The 27,000-nt window shown below is 38.9% G+C and overlaps 1 protein-coding gene across 17 annotated transcripts in view; it reads left to right on the plus strand.

Annotated features, from left to right (window-relative positions):
- Positions 1-27,000, plus strand: part of KIAA1217 (KIAA1217 ortholog) — a 531,293-nt gene that overhangs the window by 364,159 nt on the left and 140,134 nt on the right. The gene's annotated exons all lie outside the window — the stretch shown is intronic.

A 27,000-nucleotide genomic window follows, 5' to 3' on the forward strand; every position in this document is an offset into this window, starting at 1 on the left:
TCCATGCCATTGTCCTTCACATGTACATCAAGGATGTACTAAACATCTAAGACCCAATGTATTTCAGCACATCTGGAAACATTGCAACATGTATTCAAGCTGATATGTTTGGAAGTAAGTTGGAAGATATTCTAATTAAAAGATCTCAAATGGAGGAACATTCTAAGAGTTAGGCTTGAATTCTTTCTTAACTCTCTCCAGTCAGCCAACACTTTGCAGCACATGTAGAACATATCTTAATTCATTCAGCTGAGACTTTTGCAATATAGGAGTGGAGCACAATGAGGTGATGTGGAAAAGGAGTGACAGACTAAACTCTGAATTTTTCCTGCTTTTGTTACTTTAAATCTAACCCTTAATTATTGTTAGATTTGGATGAGATTCCAAATATATCAGGTGGGGGAAGAACACAGTATCGGGGCCAATAACTGGTTTTAAGCTTTAAACTGTTTTGAATTTTCACCACATATCCCTGATTTTCACATTCTGAAAGAGTGAAAGCTTCAGAAATTGAAACATATCATTCTGAACTCAAAATTCTTCTATAGAAAGTGTGAAGGAATCTGTAATTAAATATTTTTGCCTAGATAATAGTATTGGAAGAATAAATTTGGTGCCCATATCTCTATAAAATGGTTGAAAACCATAACTCAGCTATCTATGATTATCCATTCTATATAACAAATTGTAGCGCAACTGCTGATTACTTTCTCCTCAACCATTCATGTACAATTAAGAATTCAGATCTAACAGCTGGGAATGATTTTGAAATGTTGATTTGAAGCAGAAAGTTCCGTTCAGAAACTCTTAGCAGTTCCTTTAACTTCCCAGCTAATCTGTCTGGAGTAGGTTAAAAAAATAACGTTTGACCTGCTATGCAGTAAGACACATAGAAAAGGAGTCATTACAAAGTCATATATGGATTTATAATTAATGACCCATCTTCATGTCAGGCGGATCTTTTGATAACATCAACTTTTTGCAGGGAAGGGTAGAGAGAGGAGAACTGGCTGAACTTGCTTTGGTCAAATGAACTTTTCCTTTCAACATTTTGTGTCATTCTTAACTCATCTGGTAGACATTTTTCAAGGGTATGTTGTTAATAGTCATGGCAAAGAGACTAAGGTGTGAAATATGATCAAAATATCTGTCAAATTAAAGTTACGGATGATACACAAATGAAAAAATGCGACTTTGAGGGGGTTGATATTAATATCTTGACACTTGTCCAAAAACATAGATTGAATTCCCAGAAGAAGGCCTCTCAGTACTGCAATCAGATCAGCTAGAGCAGACCCCTGGACTCATGGATTTGGAATAGGGCCATTGGGAGGCAGGAATCAAAATTTAGCATTTCCAACTGCAGGATCAGGACCTTAAATTTATATTCCCTGTGAGTGAAATTCATCCAGCTGCAAAGGGATAGCAAAAGGCTTTCAGCATCCTGTAAGCCCTGCATTAATGGCTTAAATGGGACTTCAGTGGCATAGCGGAGCTCAAGTAGAGCCCTAGAACTGGGATTAATTGCAGCTGGTCTGTGATTCTGAAACACAACACTTATTCTTAATGAATAGTTGGGGGAACTTGGAACATTTTAGTTCAAAACTTTCAGCAGGGAATTGGTAATGGTTGTATACTCAGAAACACTTAATTTTAGGCGGTTCATTTTTAATTGAGGTAAAATCTTCATTATAAGATGATTGTACTGCTGAGGTGTTGACTGCAATCTATATATTGGCAAGTTTACAGTCCTTAACTAAAATGGACCATAAATTTATACTAAAAAATTGCTGGATTTAGGACTAAGAGCAATCACTGGCCTTCCCAAAAGTCCATTGGCTTGCAGAAACTTGCCAGCTTCCGTAAATAATCCTCTTGATACCCAGCTAATCTGAATGGACTGTGGGTGTGACATGTAGTGGATGCTTTCATACCACTGATGTGTCTTGTGTCCCAAAAAGTCTTAACATTGTACTAAACTAATATATATGCATACATGCATTCTTTATAGCAATGAGATTCTTGGGATCATTCCTTCATTTGTCTAATAAGGTCAGTAGGGTATCTTTATCCCTGTTGGTCTGATAAAAAATTGCTGTAGAGAGCCGTGTAAATTAATTAGTGTTTCATATGGAAATAGAAAAAAGAAGGGAGTTTATATATTGCTGCAGTACAGTTGTAAGGAGGGGAGCAGAGACCACTGTTAATGAACTCACATTTTAAGTCTATGCCAAAGACCTTCACGTATACATCAAAGACGTGCTAATCAGGCATCAAAACTAGCTGCTTTCTTTCCTCCATATACAGTATTTTCTTTACATGTCTTCATTGTTTTAATCTTGGAACCTGATTTTTCTTATTGAGTTGAACCAACAGCAAACATTTTTTAAAAGTGCGTGTTTTAGTATTTTGCTTCTAATTTGAGGCTAGAAGTGGTACCAGATTATTTGATCCTTATTGCTTCTGCCTATTTTGAGACATTTTTGGTACACACGCCACTGTATCAGCCAATCAAATATTTTTAAAGGCAACATTAAGCACATCTTTTGTTTCTTGGTTATTTTTATCCTCCTTCTTGCTGTTCTCTTTATTATTATTATTTATTTTTAATTATTATTTAAGCAGCAACAGTGTACTCCGGCTTCTACAAAACACAGAAAAATCTATTTTGTTCTATATCCATTTTGTTCTAGATCCTAACCATCACCATGGTATCTGAACATTTATATTGTCCCTGCCCCATCCAAACAGACAAAAACCATGCACACACAGAATGATGTCTAGATGTCTATAGACCTCTTACAGGATAAGTTGTTTGTTCGTTTTTATTTTATGGTAGGGTGGTGACAACAATTTTTTACGTAATTTTGATATGCCTCATGGAAGAAGCCCAAAGTTGAGAGTCAGAGGAGTGGACATTGTGCTTAGGATTGATATAATGTTTCAGAGAATTTGTCTGACCAGTATGTATATGAAGTTCCAATTAGCCGAACTCCATATAGCTCTCTGGACTATTAATATTGATTTTTAAGAGGTCTTGAAACACTGGGGAAGTTCCTGAAGACTTGAAGAAAGCTAGTGTTGTGCCAATATTCAAAAAAGACTAAACAGGATGACTGGGGTAATTATAGGCCTGTCAGCCTGATGTCGATCCTGGGCACAAAAAACAGATTGGCTGATAGTAGACTCAATTAATCAAGAATTAAAGGAGGGTAATATAAGTAATTCCCATCAACACAGTTTATGGAAAATAGATTTTGTCAAACTAACTGGATATCTTTTTTTAGTTAGATTTTGTGTTTGATTGATAAAAGTAATAGTGTTGATGTAGTATTCTTAAACTTCTATAGGACATTTGACTTGGTACCATACATCATTTTGATTAAGAAACTAGGATGATACAAAATCACCCTGGCATGTATTAAATGGATTAAAACTGGCTAACTGGTAGGTTTCACAATATAATTATAAATGGGGACTCATAATTGAGCATGTGTATTTCTAGCAGGGTTCTGCAGGGATCTGTTATTAGTCCTATGCAATTTAACATTTTTATCAGTGACCTGGAATAAAAAATCATTACTGAAAATATTTGCAGATGACCCAAAGAATTGAGAATGAGTAAATAATGAAGAGGACAGCTCAGTAATGCAGAGTGGATCACTTGGTAAACTGGGCGCAATCAAACTGTGCACTTTAAAATGGCCAAATGTAACACCAGACATCTAGCAAGAAAGAATGTAGTTCATACTGACAGGATTGGGGGTTCTTTCCTGGGTAGCAGTGACTCCGAAAAAAAACGTGAGGGTTGTGGTGGATAATCAGTTGAACATGACAGGGTGGCCAAAAGGGCAGTGGTTCTCAAACTTCTGTATTGGTGACCCCTTTCACACAGCAAGCCGATAAGTGTGACCCCCCCCATAAATGAAAAAACACCTTTTTTATATTTAGCACTATTATAAATGTTGGAGGCGAAGCAGGGTTTGGGGTGGAGGCTGACAGCTTGCGACCCCCCCCCCCAAGTAATAACCTTGCAACCCCTTGAAAGGTCATGACCCCCAGTTTGAGAACCCATAGAACACGATCTTTGGACATATATCTGTATCCAGTTCTGTTGTTTGCAGTTCAAGAAGGATGTTGAGAAATTGGAGAGGGTTTGGAGAAAGCTACAAGAATGATTAAAGGATTGGAAGACATGCCCTACAGTGAAAGGCACAAGGAGCTCAGTCTATTTAACTTATCAAAGAGAAAGTTAAGGGGGTGATTTGATCACAGTGTATAAGTACCTACATAGGGAACAGAAATAATAAAAGGCTCTTCAGTCTAGCAGACAGAGGTATAACAAGATGTAATGTTTGGAAGTTGACACTAGAGAAATTCAGACTCTGAATAAGGCTAACATTTTTAGCCATGAGGGTAAATAATCACTGGTACAATTTACCAGATGTTGAGGGAGATTCTTCATCACTGGAAATCTTTAAATCAAGATTAGATGTTTTTCTGAAAGATATGTTTTCCTTCAAACAGAAATTAATCTAGGAAGGTCCTATGGCCTGTGTTATGCTGGAGGTCAGACAAGATGATCACAGGCTTATAATCTATGCAATTTTTGTTTACAACTCTTGAAATTGATAGAAGTTATTGTAATACATTGCAGTATGTCAGTGGTACTGGACCTCCTGCTTTTATGACTGACACTTAAAGGTGAAAACCCTTCTGAGATTTATATATCAAAACATGGTGGTAATAGCGTACTAGGTTGATGATATTAGTCTCACTTGCAAGAAGCTAGCAAAGTTCAACATCCATATTTTAAAAAGAAAAGTGGAATTACTTCCCTTCTTAACAATGAATATAAAGAGCTATTTGCATTTTATTTACAGTCTCAGGTTTATAAAAGTAATTAGCAAAGGCAATCTTCAAACCTTACCTGAGAGTGCAGCTGCTGTGTGTCAGGCCTATATAGGAGATGAGGAGCTCAGAGAGAGCCTCACAACAGAACTAATGGTATTGAAATAATATATTTTATATTGTGAGAGGAAAGTGACTACTGAAAGGTTAGCACAGATTATTTATTCATAAATTTCCTAAGCTTTTAAACAAATCGCTTCACAAATCTTCATTGCCTCATCATTTCTTTTGACACACAAGGTGTCCAGATCCTCCACAGTGCAATAAATCATACATACCTCCAAAAATAGTCACCTTGTTTGGACTTGCAATTCCAAATGATCATATTATGACAACCGACTGCCTGAGTGGAGTTTGCTTTGAGCTGTGTGAATAGTTATACACACAGTTCTGTTATAGCTGGAAACTCTGGGAGAACCGTAACCCTTTCCTTTTTGAGTGCACCACTCTGGTTGCAAAACCAAATGCAATTAAGCTCATGCTGATTAGATCATTAGTGTCTGCAGTGAAATCTACTCTCTATTGTGCTTACACTTTCGCTTTGACTCCAAGTGAATAATTGTTTGGTATTTGACTTAGCTTTGAAATTTAGAACTGTCTCTTCGCCAAAGGAATATCTAGCTTTGACTAAATATACTGGGGTATATTTGTGGGGTAGAGAACAGGATAATCCAGCCATGCTAAAAGTCTGAAGTATTTCATTGGTATTTTTTATATAGTTTTCCATTTCTGCTTTTTTTCTCTCTCAAATTACAGTTTTTCCTTTCAAATATACATGAAAGAATCTGTCAGACAAGGACTAGATAGGTTATTTCCTTTCTTATGTAACTAATACAATAATGTTCCATAAAGCCATCCCTCCTCTTAATCTAGATCACTGGTTCTCAGCCCCCGGGCCGCTTGCAGCCCAATCAGCACAGAGCTGTGGCCCATGTGACTTCCTCAGGGCCATACAGGTAGTATATATATTGTGTGAATGTGCCCACGTAACGCACAGAGAGCTGCATATGCGGCCCACAATGGTAAATATGTGGCGAACTGCTGCTCTAGATGCTGCAAAATTAAGCTAAAATATTTTGGCCTGTATAAAATTTGTGGAGTGCTTCATCCAGCAGCTAGTGCGAATCCTGAAATAAAATGGTAGCTCTTGTTTGTTGGAACTGAGGCTCACTTTGCTACTGGTGGCTGTTTGCTGGTTCCTATGGCTAAAATCTCACTCTCAGTGCCCCTGCAGGGGCCCTCAGAACAATCTTGATTAGTTGTGGGTAGCAACAGCCACCTATAAAGCTGTGGAAAGCTTTTACTATTTGTGTTTTGGTAGCTATGTTGGGGACAGCGCCTGTCCCCAAGAACTTATCATTTAGGAAGACAATATATGAGGGAGAATAAAATAAGAGGTAAGTCTATATTTGAAGTCAAAATATACCATTAAAAATAAACAAACATCCACCCCTCCCAACTGCCCTTCTAACCTGGTCATAACTAGTTGGTTAATTGCTTATAGGCATCATAGAAGCCACCCTAATTTCATGGGGGAGCTGCACACCTCCTTTAGTAACACTGGAATAGTATTCCAGCTAGTCTGCATAGTGCTACCTTTATTGATTTCAATTATTTTACAATGAGTTTTTCTTTACAACAACAGTACTCTCTCTCTCTCTCTGAGAGATGGTTTGCAGTCAGAATGGTGGCTTTTAGTTGCCAGTATTCCATCTGGTTTATAATTTCACTGTGATAAAGTACTAATTAAAGAATTTCATATGGGAAAATATTTGAAGTTTTCTGTCTGGTGTAAGTTATGACTTCTACAGGGAACCTGAGCTTCGGGTTTATATTTATAGCAGGACCTGGAAGCAGGTGAAGCCTCGTGGGGAACGGAGGTGAGAAGCAATTGATTGGTACTAAAGTGAGCTTTATAATGGAAGGAGAGAAGAGGACTTTAAAAAACTAGTTTCCACTCTTATCAAAGCTGTTCTTGCAGGTTGGTCCTTGAAAGCTACACAAGACTGGCATTTCATGAAAGTAAGCAATGGAATAAACCTTGACTCTTGTCGTACCACCGCTTGCATGTGCTAAAAGCTCTGCTGACCAAGTTATTCAGTCTTTCCACAGATACAGCTCCCATTGACTGTAATGAGTCCTCAGATATATGTGAGGACTGTGGAATCAGGCCTTATGGGTTGAGGTAATAATATAGCTATCAGGTGTGCGCACGGGTGGTGCTGACAAGTAGGGGCATGGACCTCCCCAGGAATTGGCGGGGACACAGAGCTCCTCCAGCCTTGGGACTGTGGTGTGGAGAGCAAGTTCCTCTGGACCCCAGGGCCTCAGCAGGGAGAGCGAGCACCTTTGGACCCAGGGGTGTGGCTGGGGCACAGAATATGCCTCTACAAAAGCCATCACATTTTTATTCCTGTGCACAGCCCTGATAGCTATTGTTATTTTCTGTATTTAATTACAGTAGTGGTGTTTGTTTTTTCAGTGAAGGGATTTCAGCAAGTTGTTGACTTGTTTGCATACATTAACTCTAGGAGAAACTTGTGCCCTGCTGCATGTGCAAAACTGCATGGACATATTCTGTGTGAATAATCACAGTAATTGACCAATTTTTAGCCCGAGTCCTGCAGTGGGATCCACCACATGGCTTACCCATAGAGAATCCTGTCCAATACAATGGGATTCTGTGAGCATAAAATAATTATGCATCTTGATTCCTTCTCAGGATCTTCCTGTGTGGGTGTAGTTTTGAAGCTTTGGGCCCTGGCCTTTCATATTACTCCTTAGGGCCCCTTTTTAGGGATGCATGTCTCAAAAATATCGTAAAATGCAAACAATAACATGTGAAGAAAATGATTCATATTATGGACTAATTACCATTAGGTCAAATGTTTATTAAACATGTGCTTAAATATGGATGTATACAATATATCATGCTGGATTCAAAGGAGCCATCCTGGTCAACAGGATATATACTATTTGAGGCTATACTCTACCACCCTTATTCATGTTGAGCAGTACCACTGAAATCAGTCAGATTACTGAAGGAATTAAGTGCTACTCACCATGAGTAGGGGTGGCAGGATCTGCCTCTGCAAATACTTTAGACCCAAAAATATATATTTATTCTAGAGACCATAAACAACATCAGAATCTGGCCCCCAGGCTAGTAAATAATACACAAGTTTCTTTTTAAGATCTGTGCATGTATTGACAGATTAGGGAAGCATAGGGGTTGCAGACAAGAGACAGTTGGTCACTGATCCCTGCAATAAGATCCATTCACTGACCTTATAAATGAAATAAAAGGAAATTAATACAAACAACTTTGTTTGAAAAAGCTCAGGGTCTGAATAAAATGACCAGTGTGCAGAAAAACCAAGTTATGGCTGACAGTATTTTGGGTATGCATTATTTTGCTCTCAGTGGTAGAGGAGAAAGAATGAATAATCAGAGCAAACTTGAAAGTTTCTGGGTTTTGTTGGTTTCAGGACCCAGACCCTTAAAGCTACATTATTTTAAAGCTTCCTTGTATTTGTTTAAAGTTTATACAAGTATAACATTAGTGCTTTAGGTTTTATATCAGCTCTTTCACTACATTCAACTATATGCATCTTCCTTCCAGCAAAATGTCTACTTTACAGAATGCATTTGTGTGTGTTTTTCTGAACCCCTTAAGTTAATATATGAAAAGCAAAAAACACAAACAAAAAAATGTACACTCTGACACTATATTGGTAAATGTTGCATACTTTATTTTTGAAAACAACATGTATTTTAAAGCCAGTAGGTTTACCAAAATCCAAGTCTTCCAAATTACAATGCTTTTATATGTTACTAAAACTATGATACGTGTTATAGATATTATGTTTATTAACCAGAAAATAACATTTTAAAATGAGGTGTAAAGCATGTTCTGTTGCATTAGATGTTGTTCCTTCAATTTGCTAATTTTGAGAAGTCTAAAAGGATTTTATCCAATCTCTTGCCCCTAGCCTTCCCAATAATACCCCCTAAAAATGTTTATTGTGATGCTTCTATTTTTCCAATAGGGAGTGGAAAACTAAATTGCCTGATTGATTAAGCCTGGCCCTGAAAGCCTGCATATAAGAAAGAGAGACAATTCGGAACTGTGGTGGTGGTGTTGTTAACATGGAAACAGCCAGGGTGGTTTAAATTGGCACTAAGTTTTCAGCAGACTGATACATTATGATTTTAACACGTTGAGGTGGCAGAGCGTGACTTCATCTGCAGCAATTTGCATAGCATTTTCTGTAATGTCGCCTCATTTTCCTTTTATCATTGCTCTTTCATTTCGGCAGTTTTAGTAATCAAAGGGAAGACCCCTTTTTCTGGCAAAGAAAAGAGCTGCTTTTATTATGCAGTCCCGAGGAAGGGGGAGAGAGACCCATGCACATGCATGCATACACTGAGTATTCTACATGAACTATAACTATGAACTAATAAGACGTTTAAGATGACAATGACTGACGTGACAAAGATTCGAGAGGCACCAGAGCCTCAGTTTATAAATAACTCCCATTGACTTCAAAAGTGTTACTTATTTACAGGGGTCTACATAAGCCACAGAGAAATCACACTTTTTTTGTGGGCTGATCACAGCATAAATAGCAAATCTAGTGGATGTGTAACACATCTGTGAAAACTGCTATTTATGCTATGACCAACCCACGAAAGATGTGCGATTTCTCCGCAGTGTTTCTCAAACCAGGGGTCTTGACCCAAAAGTGGGTCGCATGCCTATTGTAGGGGGCGGTCTGAACACTGCTACCCTTGCTTCTGCGCTGCTGCTGGTGGCAGCGTTGACTTCAGAGCTGGGCGCCTGGACAGCAGCTGCCGCTCTTCGCTCTGCCTTGAGAGCTGGCGTCCGGAGACCAGATTTCACAATCCATGACATGATTTTCATGGCTGCTAATTTGGAAGACCCACTACTGGCATGTTATGTGAGGAGAACAGGCCCCAGGAATATTGCTTCTGTGCCATAATGCTTTGTGATTGCACTTTTAAACTACTACTTCATTATTCCTTGTAGCAAGAAAGACAAATATTCAAAACTCTAGAGAAATTTCACATAATGTATTAAGTTCAGATGAAGAATATGCATATGTTCTTTAACTATGATCCATGGAGCACTTGGTGGTAATATGGAGAATCCTGGCTCTTCATATTTCCAGGTGCAAAATTTCATTAAAAGAAGCTAAAAATCATCACTGTCCTTTTATTACTTTTCCATCTAAGCAATTACTCAAGTTACTACAAGGATTTTGTGTGATTGCAAATGGGAGAGGAAATGGGGGAAATGATTGTGAAGGGGAAGGCAGGTGATTCACAGTGCAAAGGTCTAGATCCTGTCTCCCCAGCTAGTTTGCCCACCTCTGGCTGTGGCACAAAGCAGCCAGAAAGCCAGCAGGAGTGGCCACCTGAGGATTTCCCTATTGTAAGAGGAATGCCCCAGTAGACTACAGCCAGTATAATGGCTCTACACACCCCATCCCCATCTCGTAGCCCCTTGCATAGAAGGTGTGTGTGGTCTCTGGCTGGAGAAGGGTTGTGGCTGTGGTGTTGCTGCACTCTGGTGATCTCTGGAAATGCTTCTTGAGCGTTGCCGCCAGGTGCAGCTTGGGGCAGCTCAGAGCCTTCTCTAAATTGTTAGGGCACCAACTGGCCCCTTACCAGCCTCAGGACCAGGAGTCTGGGGGCACGTAAAACTGACATACAGCCACCTTTATTCCATTTCCCCTTCTGCAGGCTGAGGATCCTGGCCCATTCCCTCTAGTAAGATGTGGTCCAAACTATTACAAAGTTTGAGAACCCCGGTTCTAAACTGCAGTTGATAAACCTTGGAGTTCAACATTTTGATGACCCTCTTAGTGTCTTTTATTAGGTTTGAGGAAGTAGTTGAAGTTTGCCAACTATTTTTCCTGTTATTTAAACCCATGTTCTCTCCTTACACACTTCCCTCTACCCACATACAAACACTCTAATTATTGTTACAGCAGTTCATAGCCTAATATTTTCTGCTCCCCCTCCAGCCAGGGTGTGAATATAATGCAGGTAAAAGCTTTCAGAGGGTCAGTACCACCTTTAGGTGTCTAGATTTTAGATAGGCACGATCCATTTTAAGCCATACTTCGTTATTCAGCAGGTATTTTAAAAGGTATAAACAGAGAGATGCCACTTTCAGGTTTGTTTGTCTTCCAAGTTTCCATTAAATGTCTTATGTAAACAAAATACAAAGGTTTTATTACCTAGATTGAAAGGCTTTGTAACATGAGACAGCAACATTCCAAATTAGCATTATGTTTTTAAGTGACCAGTGGCTGTTCTACTTTTATGCTACGGAAACTTCTTTTCATTTTCATTAGCTTGTAGCTGAAAAGCATATTGGTTCTCATTAATCTAGAGGAATAATTCTCTGAATATGCTTCAGTTATTGAAAGGACTAAAATCAGGTTTGGATTTGTCAGCATTTAGTTTAAATTTCGTCTGCTTCATCATGTATATGATGATGTCATCTTCTAGAATCAACTGCCATTGTAATCAATGTTGGGACCAATAAAAACAGTGTTTCCAATTCATATTATTTCATGCAGTAATATTAGAGTTCTCTGCATTGCAAAATAACCTAAATTGATTTCTTGCTCCCTCCCATTTTTCTCCATGGTTATTCTTTGCCTTCTTCTCACTCATGTTGTCGGAACCTTTTTGATTTCCCTCATTAATACACAGAATTTACTTTCTGTGGATCTTTACAGTCCTACTCACTGCTGCTGCAGAGATACCTCTGAGTTTCCTAATCTAATTTTTGGTACAGCACAACATAGCTTCTGGACTGGGAGAACTAAGTTTATCATTCAAACATTATTTTAAATGGTTCATTTGTGGGTCATGGATTTTTATGGCTGGATCAGCCTGCCATTTTCTTGGTCCAGTACAGCACAAACCATTGTCTCATTTGGCTTGAAAAAAAAATGTGACACCTCATAATTTTCTCTTGAAAAAAGGATTATGTGCTGGATTACGTATTGAAATGACCCAGTGACATTTTCAGAAATGACCCAATTTCAGTCCAGAGCAGATACCTGCTTTTCAAGGTTAAATTAACTAGTATTTGGGAAAATTGAGACTAGTTAGTTGTTAGGTGCTGATCTAAAAGTTGTGGTGTATCTTCAGCTTCTCATTGAGAGACAATGGAAGTCCATATCTTAATGTGGATGCCAGAAAGGATTAATGGCAATACACTTTATGAACATGATCTTATGTTTATAATATAGTGCCTGTTATCCAGAAGAATCCCAAAGCACTTTACAAAATGTATACAGTACAGGAATAATTTTAACCATCAGTGAGGTACGAAAACTCCCAGGACTTGAACAGTTTATACAACTAACAGTTTCCATGGCCAAGTAATAGAATCTACGATAACATATTATAAACAGTAACTTCTCGAGATAAGAGATAGCAAACCTTATTTCTCTATTATCTGCAAGAATCCCTGGGGTGCATTCCAGACTGCAGACACTCCATTTCTGAACTTCAACAGGTGTTGTCTTAATGCCGAGGAGTATTATTTATTGTCCAAAACTACTGTAGAAGAATTTCCCTAGGGGCTAAACCTTTTACATTCTTCTCCAAATCTCTCTTCTCCAGAACTCCCAGTTCTAAGTAAAATATTTTCAGACACTTGGAAGAAAACTGCTCCCTCTCTTTTTATAAACAAATAAATAATCTCTCTATTTGCATCCCAAGCTCTACTATGATTATAATAGAAAGAAAATTTTTCCTCCACTACATCAATAGACTCTGAGGTGCATTTTGGTACTTGCTGCTACCAAAATGTTAGTCGTGCCCTTCTATTTTCACGACTATTTTCACTAGACCTTTCTGATGCAAAACAACCAAATACCATGAGATTATTAATACTGTAGGAAAATATCAAGCAAGTAGTTTTTTTCTGAATTTTGCATTCAGGCAAAATATTGCACAAATTAAGACTAGCTAGACATAATTTTGTTCTATTCAACAGCAATTTAGAACTGGTCTGGGATGCAATTCCCTTTTCAGATATTTTCAAAATAACTAACCATTTATTAAATTCCAGATTTAAGTGGAAACTGAAAGCTCAATCAATGGACAGCAGATCTGGTAGGGTAGTATATTAGTTTTTTTCAGTTTGGCTTTCTTACACTAGCTAACTTGAGGTGAACTCTTTTTAGCTTCTGCCTTTACAGAACTGTTCTTAATAACTTCACTTAAGTTAAGTGAATGTGGATGGGCTGCTCAAAAAAACATAACTCTTGTGCTACAGGATGCTAACAGTCAGTGGCAGTCTCCTAAAAGTATGAGCTTTCCATAGGAGATTCACCATGGGGCTGCAGTACCTATGAGGGCATGTTTACACAGCAGCCATGAGCATGCCTCCCAGTCTGGGTAGGCAGACATGTGTTATCTCCAAGCTACTGTGAAGACACCCCCTGAGAGATCTGCACTATTTCCCCCGCACCCCCAGCCTATGAAAAGTTCCTTTGGGGTAATTACACTGTTATGTGACTACCCATTCCACCAAGGTATATCCTGGTGCTCCTTTGAGATCAATGAGGCAACAAAGCTTTTGGCATGTAAGGTTACCATCTCTCTACAGACATATAAATTAATGTATTTACTGAAAATGAAAAATCATGCAGATTTGTACATCTTCACTACTACTAGATTCTTTGTACTTCTATAGCTTCATCTATCCAAGGATCTCAAAGTGCTTTGCAAACATTAATGAGTTGGGCCTCACAACAACCCTGCAGTGTATTCTTATCTCTATTTTATGGATGTGTAAAATGAAGCACAGAAAGGTTAAGAGACTTGCCAAGCATCACATAGTGAGTGAGTGGTGCAGCTGGGAGCAGAAGTTAGCTTTCCTCACTTCTGTCCCCTGGTCAAGCTCACCAGTTTTTGGATTCAAGCATTACCTCTTTGTTAACAGCAATTTATGGCCCTCCTTCTTCAGCAAGTTACTATTTTTACAGCGGAAGAAATTAAAATTCTGATGGGAATTTCTGTAATCAGTGAATGACTGACTGTAATCAAAGAACATATTTAATGGGGGTTGGGGGGAAGACCTCTATGAGCCACTAAAAGTGTGAAATATTTTCTTGTCTTTGTAAAGAGCTACATAGCTCCTCTCATAGATCTTAGTTTCTTCCCAAAACTGGAGGAGCGCCTCAGTATTAGAATATTATTATTTTAAAACCTTGATGGTCAGAGAGAGAACCTCAAGATCTCTCCAGAAGACTCCAGCTATTTCTCCCTGCCTCTTTTGTGGTGGTATCTAGGTTAAAATCTTCAACAAGATGGTAACTCTCTGGAATCTCTCCTTGCCTGAATGACAGTGATATCCATATACTGAAGATAGTCAATCCAGAGAACATTCTTGAGTCCAAATATAGCTGTTCCAAGTTGTTTCATCAATCTTTGCAGTGAACAAAATATCTAACACCATAGCACTTTGAAGATAGCCTAGGGGGCTCATCTGTCTTGATCGGAACTGACAATTTGGCTACTTCTTATTACTTAAGCATGTAAGAAGACATGCATTCCAGGACACTGAAGGAAAACAAAGCAATATACTTATGGAATGAATGCTTAGCTACTGTAAATTTCAAGTACAGAATTCTCGCCACTCGCAATTAGAGCAGCGGGGTGGAGATCTGTCTGTTTGGGAAATGGGGGAGGTACATTTTGCTGTAACTTCCTGCATTCTAGCCAATAAAATTAGGTGGATTAATTTTGAGAACTAGGTACAAAAGAAATGGATGTAATTTCTGCCCCAACGCCAGAAGACAAGAAATAGTCTTTCCTTCCAGTTTCCGAGACACCTTTCTTACCGAATTAGTAAAAACTCCTGCAAAAATATCACTATTATATTTGCAAGGGCTGTGGCCATTCTCTTCATAAAAGTTAGACACCTCAGTCTATATTTAGACACCTAAATAGGTGGCCAATACAGCTATTAGTGTGTTCTCTCTTAAAAGTGATTAAGTATTACAACTAATTTCAATAGAACAACAGCTGTTGGGAAATAAATTACTGTGAGAAACTTCCCTGTGGGAAACAATATGTTGGAATACAATTTTTTTACTCCATATAGAATCTTTCAAATTCCCACTTTAAGGAATTCCAATAATGGAAAATAAGACTGTGTGGATGAAATCCTGGAACCATTGAAGTGAAAGGCAAAACTCCCATTGACTTCAGTGCACCAGGATTTCTTCCTGTCATGCAGAGAAACCAAGCAAACAGATAAGTGCAAAGAATAAAACCTTCTTCATGTTCTGGCTATGAACTTTGTCAAGTAGTAAGAACTGTGCCTTGCTGGCTAGGAGACTGACGCAGCACAGTCTTTCCATATATTATTTTTATATGCTTTCCCTGCTCCAATAAATACAGACATCTTTTTGTTGACTGGGCAGAGAGATTAAAGAATATGGGGTGCTCCAGTGTAGACGGGGAATAATTTGGGGGGTGGGGTATGCAGAAGAGGCTAATGTGTGTTCATCTGGTGGTGTGTATAAAATATTCATGTCACTTTAGGGATTTTTTTTAACCTTTATGTTTGTAATGTTTCGGTATTTCTAAGGCCACCTCTGGTTAATATGCTAAAACAGCAGTACGTCAGCTGAGAGAGAATGAAAGGGATATTGAGGCATATGTGATCTTTTTACTGTTCATCGGAAAACCACATACCAGTCTGCTTCATACCGACTGACACTGCTGAAAGCTGATTTGTTTGGTAGACTGCTAGTCCATATAAATTTTGTTAGCTCTGGTGGTGCCACCAGTGAAAGTGGGGAAGGATGAGACTTTTGAAAATCAAAGTTGTTAAAAAGCAGATGGTCCCCATTCAAGAAACATCTTCAATTCTGAAGGGAAGAAATAGCAACAGGAGCAGAAAAGAAAGAGATTTTTTAAAAGACATATTTCATAGTTGCACTTGCATTCCTTTGTACCTAAAATGTGCATGGGGGAACTGTATAGCAAGTTATTATCCATTGGCAAAGGTGCTGGAAGCCTTATAAGTTGAAACTGCTTTATATGCTGCAGATTCTTTTTGGTTTTATAGTCCTGACTTGGCTGCTGAACAATTATGACATCAACTCCTGAATTTCAAGTCTAGCTCTCTGCCCCTGCTTTATATGTTTTATGAAGCCAGTAGCATCCCTGTAGTGTTTCTGGCTGGAGAACATTTGAACTAACGTTTCTGTTGAAGTAGCTAGAATGTGATTTTATTACTATTATTTGTTTGTTTATTTATTTATTAGCTAATCATTGTATTCCAAAAAATGTTTTTGTTATGTATCTTGATAGTGCATAGTATGTGATGCACCATTTTGCAATACTCGTCTATGCTGATATATAACATTTGAAACAACAGTACATTTTGAAATGGCATTGAAATTAGTAATAATAATTAATAATTCACTGTAGCAATTGGAATGGCAGAGGCAACAGAACTGTTTCTTGAAAAGAAAACATAAGGAAGAATGGTCCATACCAGTAAACATCTGATTATTTTAAAAGGAGCTATTTTGTATATGTGCTTTGTTTTCCCTGGTGATATAGTCTGAATTTAAATGAATAGATTATAAAGTCAGAAGGGACCATTGTGATCATCTAATCTGACCTCCTGCCGGACACAAGCCATAAGACATCCTTGAATTAATTCCTGTTTTAACTGAAATATATCTTTTACAAAACCATCCATTTTTGATTTAAAGATTTCCAGTGATGAAGAATCTAACTCAACCCTCTGTAAGTTTTTCCAATGGTTTATTAGTCTCACTGTTAACTATTTAGGCCTTATTTTGAGTCTGAATTTGTCTAGCTTCAACTTCAAGCCATTGGCTCTCATTATACTTTTATCTCCTAGATTGAAGAGCCCTTCATCAAATTTATCAAATTTCTGTTCCCTGTGTAGGTTCTTATAGACTTAATCTTCTCTTTGATGTACTGAGCTCCTTGCATCTCTCACTATCAGGCATGTTTTCCAGTCCTTTGATCATTCTTGTGGATCTTCTCTGAACCTCACCGATTTTTCAATATCCTTCCTCAATTGTGGGCACCAGAACTAGGCACAGTATTCCAGTAGCAGTTGCTCCAAATACAAAGATAGTATAACCTCCCTACTCCTACTCAGTATTCCCCTGTCTATACAGCCAATGATCACCTTAACCATTTTGGCCACATTGTTGCACTTGGACCTCATGTTCAGCTGATAATCCACCAGGAACCCCAAGTCTTTTTCAGAGTCAGTGCCTCCCAAGATAGGGTCCTCCATTCTGTGAGAATGGCATACAATATTTTTTCTAAGACATTACATTTGGCAATATTGTAACTCATATTGTTTTCTTGTGCCCAGTTTACTGGGTGATTCAGATTGCTCTGTATCAGTGACCTGTTCTCTTCATTATTTACCACTCTGCTAATCTTTGTGTCATCTGTTAAATTTATCGGTAATGACTTTTGTGTTATCTTTCAGGTTATTGATAAAAATGTTAATCAGCATAGGGCCAAGAACTGATCCCTGCAGGACCCCATTAGAAACACAGACCCTCAGTGTTGATTCCTGGATTGCAGTTACATTTTGAGACCTATCAGTGAGCCAGTTTTTAATCCAGTTAGTATGTGTCAAGTTGGTTTTGTATTGTCCTAGTTTCTTAATCAAAATGTTGTGTGGTACCAATTCAAATTCCTTATACAAGTCTAAGTATGTTACATCAGCATTATTATCTTTACTTACCAAAATTATAATCATATCAAAATTATGTCAAGTTAATTTGACATGATCTGTCTTTCATAAATCCATGTTGTTTGGCATTAATTAGCTCTGGTGCTGTCTTTAACAGGAGTTGAAGGCCCTCAGGATATGTCTACACTGCAGCTGGTAGTGAGCATCCCAGCCTGCGTAGACAGACTTGCCGTGGCGGAGCTCCAGTTAGCACACTAAATGTAGACATTGTGGCTTTGGTTGCAATTTGGGCTCTCAAACCAATACGGCTGGGTGGGCTTGAGAGCCGGAGCTGCAGCATCTACACTGCTATTTTTAGTGCTCTGGCCTGAGCCCCAAAAGGATGAGTCTGTGTTCGTGGTCTGGGAGCCTTGCTCTGAGCTGCAGTATAGACATACCCTCAGAGTCTCCAGGATTTGCTCAGTATCTTGCAAAATCACAGTCTATTTACATATACTGTCATTGCGCTTAAAATATTTAACTCATTGCTTTAAGATAGAATGATTTATAAACTGAATTCCACTCTACCTTCTGTATTTTCTAGACAAGTATAATCTAGTATATGCTGTACAATGGCATTTGCTAATGTAATTGTTTGGATGGCATGTACTTGTTAAAGGAAGAGAAGAATGCAATCAAATATTTGAATACTAAGGCAGACTTAGAGGCCTTTTCAATTTGATGTTTTAGTTCAAAATTGTTATTTTTTCCCTTGGAGAAAAACATGAGACTTTGATATAAAACTTACCATAGCAGGACAACTGTGATACTTAAAACAAGCTTAATATGACACAATAAAAATCAGTTTTTATATAGCAGTTTTTATCTTCAGAGAGCTAGAAAGCAATAACTAATTCATCTTTAAAGAACTCCTCTGAGCTAGGTAGATATCATTCACTATGTTTTACTTTGAGATAGGGCAACAGAAGCAGAGTGTCTTAATCAAGGCCTGGTATTGGGATTCAGGACTTCCAGATTCCCAATCTGTAGAACTCTATGCCTAGATTTCTTTGTAGAGCTGATTAAACAGAGTTTTTGGAGCAGATTGGAATGCTGTCAGAAGAAGGATATTTTGCATGCTTTAATGTGAGCAAGCAGGCTTATTAGTTCATTGCTCTATGATATAGGGGATTCTGAATAACAATGCTTGTATGAGAGCTCATTAGCATATGAAGATGTGATAGCTAGAAAAACAGCCACCTAAGAAAAGAGTTAACCCTTTGGGCCCCAATCCTGCACTGGGTTCCTTGCAAGTCAACCTCTGTTCCCAGACAGAACCCTCCTGACTTCATCAGGGCTCTGCATGGGTGCAGGGATCAGCCTACCAAATCATGTTAAATGGGAAACCAGTAGGGCTATATTGGGCCTTTCTAGAGCCAGTTTTTCAGAAGAGCTCAACCTCCGTTTAGTCGTCTGAAGTGGCCAGATTTCCATACAAGTTTAGCGCTCTGTAGATGCCATTATTTGGAGTTGCTGGGCTCTTTTGAAAATCTGACCGTTAGCATTCCTAAAGCCACACATGGGAGACCAGAATAAAGGTGGAACCATGTTACAGTGTATAGTCAGGGGTCTCTCTGCATTTCTTTCTGAATAATTACCTCATAGTCATTCCCTCTTTTGTTACAACTGCAGGAACATGGTACAATTTGAATTGCAAGTAACCCAATCTTCACATTTATTTCCATCACTTTGAATAGCTTTTATCAGATTTATCTGAATGAGCTGTTCACAGACAAGAAAATAATGGCCATTTAATTAACAGTGCAGGTAAGAAAGAAGTCTAAGGAGAAAGAACTCATGGAAGATCAATCACAAATAGATATAACTAATGGAAAATGACAAGGCATGTGTTCAATATTTCAGAAGATGGTGTTCACATTAGGCCATAAGTTGTCACTATGTACTCTGTAATGTGCCATATACCACTGATTGTCATATGAATAACCAGATCAGCCAATTGTCGATGTAATGTTGAGAGGGAAGCACCAGAGGAAAATGAAAGGGATGAATTGTATATTGAAAACGTGCGTGTGTGTGGAGAGACAGAGAGAGAGATTATTTGTTTTATTCCTCTTCCCTATATTTTTATACTACTGGGGACATTTCCATGAAATCATTATCTTTGTTTCTTTACGGCTTATCTCTGCATGCTTCTTTCTTCCCATAAACCATAATCTTCTTATGGGGAATCACAATGGTTTTCTCAGTAATAAATTGTGATGTTAGAGAGGATAATAACTTCAGGTAGGGAATCAACAACATGAACAGATGGACTCTTAAAAACAAAGAATCTATGTTTGTGCAAGCATCCCAGCTATTAAAACAAAAGTGGAAGAGAAATACAGGAAATCAGGACAGAACATTCTCCAAAGAGATTTGCTAACATTTTCAAACTTGCTAATGTTAGGGCCATAAATCCATGTTTAGGCAGCTGAACATTTTATATAAATCAAGTTTATAAATAAAAGAATCTGATTTTTCAGTTGCCATGCACCCAACAACTCGTATTAAAATTAATGAGAGCAATGGTGCTTGGCCCCTCTTAAAATCAGGCTGTTTAATTAGGTGCCTGAATGTGGATTTACATGACTCACTTTAGGCATCCATGTTTGACATTTTTAGACAGTGTTTTTTCAAAATTTTCCATGCCATATTATATGTCTATAATTTGCAAGCTTTCTTGTGTGCAGAATTTTCCTGCACAAGAGAGCTCCTTGAACTGGATTTACATTAGTCTCGAGGAACTATACCCAATCAGTTTGTTCCAGCATGGCACAAAGAATTTGGTTTGGCCTGTTACATTGTTCAAGATGGTGCTTGAATAACTGTAGAGAAGACAATCATGTAAGAATGTAAGATACACTTCTCACTTCATTGAACCTCTGTCATCTTTTATGGTTATAAAAAGGTGGTCGGGGAAGGGGCTGGCTAGGACTCAATCGAGCAGGGATATAGGGCTCAGTTCTACAAGGTGCTGAGCATTCTGGTCTCACTCCAGCCAAGAAATTAAGCATGTGCCTAACTTCAAGTATGTTAGTAGTCCCAGTGATTTCTTAAAGATATGCATATACTTAAGTGCTTGGCAGGATCAGGCCAGAGCACTCAGCACTTTGAAGGATCAAAGAGAAGGCTGGGGAGCATTTCTAAGGGGAATTGGAAACTCTCTTCCCTCATCCCAGATACATAATCAATAGTGTATATCCATTAGCTTATTTCTATTACAGACAAAACAAGGGGGTATAGTGATAGTGAAAGATGAAGGAATATATGGTCCTGGGGAACATGTTGGATCCCTTCACTTTTCGTTTCCAGACTGTTTAACACAGGGGTCCCCAAACTGTTGGCACGCCCTCCTAGTGGGGCATGGAGGAATGTTGTGGGGGAGGGGTATGGCTGGGGCCCAGGCCAGATGGGGAAGGAGCTGCCACCCAGCTCTGCTCCTGGCCATAACTGTTGGCTCCAACTGCCAGCCTGCACCTGTGGCCCTGGCTGCTGGCCCCACCCGCCGGAGTCTGCATCTGGTGTGTCAGCTGCCTGCCTCAGCCCCTGGCCGAGGCTCCAGCCCCGCCCCCAGCTGTGGCCCAGCTTCGGCCTCCTTACCCCATCTGTCCCACCCCTCCAGTCCCGTCCCCCCCACAGCTACGGCTCCGCTCCCGGCCCCAACTGGGGGGTGGAATGGATGCTGTAAGAGGGGGCGCAAGGTAAAAAGTTTGGAGACCACTGGTTTAACATTTCTTTTAAAATTTAATTTTTAAATAAATTACACACACACACACACAGACAGCTAATGCCCCCTAATACCACCTATATATGTATATATAAAAAATATTAGGGGGCATTCGCTGAATTCCATTGAGAAGCACTTTCAGATTTAGCTCTTTCTAGTTACTTTCTTTATAATAAAGAATTGTTGACAATACAAGTTATTTTTACATATATATTGAGAGAGCAATAACTTTGAGAGAGAAGAGGAGAATTTAACTCTTTCATGTTGCTTTTTGTTTGGTAATTAGGTAAAAGTTGTTTCTGCTAAGGTAGCATATATACATAGTTCTCATCTGTGATTTTTTAAATAAGCAAACAGCCAAAGAACATATGCATTTTGTATGATGCTGTACAGGTAAAAACATGCTGAAATTCTGAATCTGAATGTTTCATGTAGTATTCTTGCTTTGTTCTCTCCCTCTGTCTACATTTTTGATCTACATTTGCTGACTTTATTGTCTCTATGATTACTTTCAAACCACTTGTCATTGCCCATCCCTGTTTCATCATAAGCTGCCCAAATGGCTATCTTGCATACCGCTTGCAATTCATCCGAGATCACCTTTTCTGCCCTGATATGTGTGTTAAGTAAGTTATTTTCCTTGTCTGACAAATTTCTGCTGTTTTTAAATTATTACTAGAACAGCTTCTCTGGCTCAAACCCAGCTATGCTGCCATCCTTACTTTTTCCCATCCTGGCTTGCTCACATACTTCCAACAAAATCCTTGTCTGCAGGAAATAGATATTTGATCCCTATTTCCTTCCTTCAGTTCTAAGCTCTTTAAGAGGACATATGAGTCAGTGACCCTCCCAGTAATATATTATCATCCACATAGTCATATCCAGCCATTTGCTTTCCCGTTACTGTTTCCTTCCAGTATTGACTTTATGACATGATTCTGCATGATCATGAAAAGGGTAGTTGGTAAGAGATTGTAAGCACATTCAATTTCCATGATTGCTTTATAGCACTCCAGCCTTCTTGCTAGCATGTCTTTGCTTCACACTTAGTAGTATATTCTAGACCTGGCCTTAGAAATCTCTTGTAAAACATCTGAGCAGCCTTGTAATTTTCCTAGGTGACCGGTATAAATTCAGCTTGTTCTCTTTGTAAGGACTTGCTTCCTTTCTGAAATTTACCAAAACCATAAAACAAGGACCTAAATTTGAGGTGGATTGAAAATGCTGGAAACCCTAACATTCTGCGTGATTTCTCAGTTATCCTGTGATCTGGGGAACTGAGGTTAACACCCACTCTCTAGTGAAAAGCTCCACCCAGATTTTAATGACCACAGCCAGTAAGAAAAGCAGTGGTACTTTTCCTCCAAAAACCCTCTAACTGTACCGTGCATTCCTGACACCATTCTGCAGCATTGCTTCAGACTAATCTGGAAGGAAGGAGGCCTCCTACTGAATCACCAACAGCAGCATCTGAAGTACTTGGATTTTTCTTTGGAGGTCTAGAATCTGAGTGCTCAAAAGGCCTGATCCTGCTTAGTATAGTGAATACTTTCCCTTGGGCTACTAAGCAAGCTGATCCCACAAGCTAGTCTTACACTTCATTCAGTCTCTTTTCTCAGGCATTGGGATAATTACTAATACATTCAGCACTAAATTATTTAACTTTTTTCTCCCTAAGTTACTGCATGCTGATCGTTTGGATACTACTTTGCCAATTGCATGCATTAGATGTTTTTCAGGACTCCAGTTAACGAGTGTCAGCACATTCCTGGCATCTTTGCTTTCCTCCTTTGAGTCTCAGCTTTCTACACCTTTTCAAGGCCACTGCTGTCTCCATTTCTGTTTACAGTTCAAAACCAGCATGTTTTACAGCTGCTTCCTTTGTTCCTATTACCTTTCTCATCATAGTAAAGACTGGCTCCTGAAATCAGTTTTTCTCCATGTAATAGTAAATCCTTCTCATACTTGCCTGTTAGTGTGTCTTGATATGTCTACAGCCATGGCTTTTCCAAACTTGATTCTACTGACTATATATTCAGTATCTCACACTGCTCCTTTCTCTGTTCCTTCTTTACAGATTCCACATTTTCCCATTAGAAATTGTTTTCCTTCTGCAGCTTTTTCTACTGCCTCCTTATAGCTTGTGTTCAGTTATCCCTTTCTATGCTAATCCAGCATTGGCAGGACATAGCACTTTATATTATATATTTGTGGGTTATTTACTTTCTCAGCTCCTAGAGACACAGTACTTTTCAACAGAAGCTACTCTCCTTTGAGGGTCTAGGGCGATAGAGCGTGTGTTATTCCTTGTAGTCACATATAAATTCTTTAAACTCACTGGGCCAGATCCTCACCTAGTATAGATCAGTGTATTGCCATTGAAGTCAATGGAGCCAGGCTGATGTACATCAGCTGAGGCTCTGTCCCATTATATATAGGAATGAAGCTGCAGGCCCTGAAAAAGCTCCCAGCTGGTACAAAACACAGCAGCTCATCTGCTTGCTAATACAGGTTGCTATGAGCACATCATCCCAGTGCTTTATTCTCTATACTGGCTCTCCATTAAATAGAGAGTCCGGTTCAAGATCTCTCTTCTGATAGGTAAATTTTCCATGGGATTCTCCCTAACTACCTGAGAGGCTGCTTCTTTCTCCATGGCCATGATGTCCCATGACAGCTACATTCCAGTGTGGGCCAATTAAATGGTCAACCAGTGGAGGAGGTGTGTGAGAGAGAGAACTTTCACAGATGCTGACCCTACATTATTAAACTTCTTCCTGTAGCAGAAAAGAAGGATTACAGTCCTCATTGCATTGAGAACTATAATATGAAGCTCATCTCTTCAACTTAGCTTTCCCTCTGTATGGTCTGTGTACATTCACACACATACTGTACCTACACATGAAAAATAAAATAAAAATCAAGCTGTTTCTCCTACAGGCTGGGAGGAAGGGAACAGATTAGTACTGTTCTATATTTTAAAATATTTCTGAGGTACTCGGGATGCTATGGTGATGAGTTAGGGAGCAGAGGGCATATAAATACCTAAGAAATATTTAGGTTAATATTAGTGATGGGTCCAAGCCTCAAAGTTTGGATTCCGACCTGAATTTCTTCAAAATCTGTTCTAGGCTCACCTCTAGTGAGGCCCTGATTTGGGATCACAGCATTTAAAGGTAGTTTTAGTAATATTCTTCTCATATTACCTTGTCCAACTATTCTCCTGATACTGAAGTCTGATATGATCTGAAGTCTTCTCTGCAACAGACTGTGGAGTCTTCACTTGCCTTTATAGCACTAACTTGTCTACTATATTGGGAGACTTCCTATATCATATGACTGTCCACGTTGTGATTTTGTGTGGGGGTTTTTCCCTGTCAGATTATGTTTACTCAAAGACTTCTAGCTCCAATCCTTGGTGCACATGCTACGACATGTGATACTGAGGGGCAGAGAATATGTCCTCGTACTAAGAGGAGAGGATTTTTTAGATGTCCATGAAATTGATTGATCGCTTTTAACTGTATTCTGACCTGCCTACCTGCTGTAGAATTTACATAACAATTTGATTATTTTTAAAAGAGTAATTTAATAACAGAGAAATTCCCCCCCTAAAAAGATACACTATTCAAGTGGCTTCCTAACTTTAATAATGAGACACACTTTAGAGTTAAATGCGGCCCCTTCCTTTGTGATGTGGAAGGCTCCAGAGGCAGTAACACCAGTTTCGTTTCACTGTGTGGGGTGACAGGATTTGAGGAACCCATTGGGCATGGAGCTCAACTCCACCCTGTTCCGTGGAGCTTGGGTAAGAGCTGGAGGTCAGAGTGTGAGCAGAGCTGGTGAATCTGCCAGTATGTGGATCATTGCACTCTACACAATTAGGGTCTCGTGCATGATGAGAGCTACAGAAACCTCAGGGAAGCTCTGCAGCATGGGAGAAATTCCTTCCCATAGAAAGCCCTGCACACAATCCAGCTACTTTGCCTTGTGAGATTTAGCACTTGATGTAAAAAAATGAAGTAATGTGATGGATTTTTCTATCTGAATGATTTTTCAATTAAAAATAAAGTAAAACCTTTTGGAGTGTGTGTGTGTTAGGGAGGGTGACTTCAGAAACAAATGCAAAAGCTGACATGATTTCAATAGTGCAGAGACCATGGCAACTGACCGTGTTGTCTGTGCCTTTGTGCTGGGATTAGGATTGGAATTTATCCAGTTGGTGCTTCAAGGTTGCAGTTAGTATGTATTTGTGTTTGCACAAATAACTTACTTGTAAAAATCCTATTTTACTTGAACAATATTTGTCGTCGGGGGGAAGTGTTCTATTGTTTTCTTTTAAAAAGAGGTATAACTCCCCCACACACACACACAAACACACAAAAACATTATCTAGTTGACTAAATCTTGAAGAAATATAGAATATTTTTGTACTAATAGGCTTGCCCCTGGAATCAAATATCATACAATCATGTCTGTCATGGGTTTTGTGTACAAGAATTGAAAGATTCTTTGAATTACTGTCTTAATTATAGTGTTGGCACTATATGATGTGTTCACTTGCTCAATAAGATATTTGTTGTAGTTAATAGTTATCCATTCAGCTTAGTTTCTCACTTTGGCTCATACTAATAGCAGAAAGTATAGAATAGGCAATAGCGGGGTCATTACAGTTGCGTTGCTTAATTTGTAATGAAAGAGGTGCTGGGGCTCAAGCATTTTTTTTACATTCATAACTGATGCGGCAAGCCCAGGGGTGCCAGGGATATGAACTGTCAAGCCTAGAGGTGCCGGGGCAAGCCCTGGCACAAACTAAGCACTGTAACAGTTGTAATAGCAGTTTGACACAGGCTGAAAGGAGAGAAGATTTAGAAATACAGTAAAATGCTTTTCTTTTCTTAGAAACAAACGAAAGATTAAATTACATTTAAATTACATGTAGCATTACATTTACAACTCCAAGTGTTCAAAAATAATGTCAGGCCCCCTAAAATCATGAGCTGTTAACAATACTACATTTGGGGTTCTTTTTATTGTATCGTGGGTCTTAAACCTCCTATTTTCAAGATTTTCTCCACAACTGTGAAGGCTAGGAACTTGTTTTTAAATGAAAGTCATAATCCTATGACTCTGGAAGCTGGAGCTTTATGCAAAACTCCAGCTATTGTGAGACTCGCAGTAAATTCACGAGATCAGGCAACGCTTTTCGTAGTGTGATCAAGAAGCGCTATGCCATCATGTTAGCCTGTCACTCCCCACCAATGACGCTGGCCGCTATGGGGAGTGACAGGCTAACAAGATGGCATAGTCTTCATTTAAACTGGGGTTATGGTAAGATCACTGTCAACATTCACAACTCACCAGTTCCTAGTGCACCTTCTGAGTTCAATGCTGTAGAACTGCTTCTTGGAATACTGAAGTGAAACTGTGTTACTGATTGATAAGACTATATTGCTCACTGTGTACATGCTGCCTTTTGTTCTATATATTTTTTCAATATATATCTCATCTTTCCTTTCCGCTGCTGGTATGCTGCAGTACAGTTTCATTATGCACAGGCCATTCT

This window comes from Caretta caretta, chromosome 2 (genome assembly GCF_965140235.1).
Source record: "Caretta caretta isolate rCarCar2 chromosome 2, rCarCar1.hap1, whole genome shotgun sequence".
NCBI classification, from domain to species: domain Eukaryota; kingdom Metazoa; phylum Chordata; order Testudines; family Cheloniidae; genus Caretta; species Caretta caretta.